Source organism: Crocuta crocuta, unplaced genomic scaffold (genome assembly GCF_008692635.1).
Source record: "Crocuta crocuta isolate KB4526 unplaced genomic scaffold, BGI_CrCroc_1.0 scaffold1307, whole genome shotgun sequence".
Lineage (NCBI taxonomy): Eukaryota > Metazoa > Chordata > Mammalia > Carnivora > Hyaenidae > Crocuta > Crocuta crocuta.
The window spans coordinates 290,049-290,420 of NW_027533394.1; the positions used below are offsets into that span (position 1 = coordinate 290,049).

Consider the following 372-nt stretch of genomic DNA (forward strand, 5'->3'; position numbering starts at 1 on the left):
ACCTCAGGATGGGATGCTATGAGAAGAACCAAGGTTTCACAGGAATTTAAAGAGAAGAAATGTGGGGAAAAGGAGTCGTCAGACAATACCCAGTGACACAGGCATGCTAGACTCAAACTGAGCCATAGCAGTCAGCAGCACAGGCGCATTATGAAAAGGGACTCCGTTTCAGCAAAACACCATCATCTATCTGTTGCACTGAATTAATGTGGTTAATTATAAAAATTAATTTTAAGTTTATCCTGGGTTTCCGGTTAAGTGCTCTAAGTATGGATGTTTGTATATATTAAACGTTAAGGATTTTTTAAGCCAACACTAAAGATCTTACGTCTTTAAACAGGTTCTGTATATCACTAAAATTCAAAAACCATT

At 37.4% G+C, this 372-nt stretch overlaps 1 protein-coding gene across 1 annotated transcript in view; it reads right to left on the reverse strand.

Annotated features, from left to right (window-relative positions):
• SMC1A (structural maintenance of chromosomes 1A) overlaps nt 1-372 on the reverse strand; it is a 35,681-nt gene that overhangs the window by 14,612 nt on the left and 20,697 nt on the right. The window lies entirely within an intron of this gene.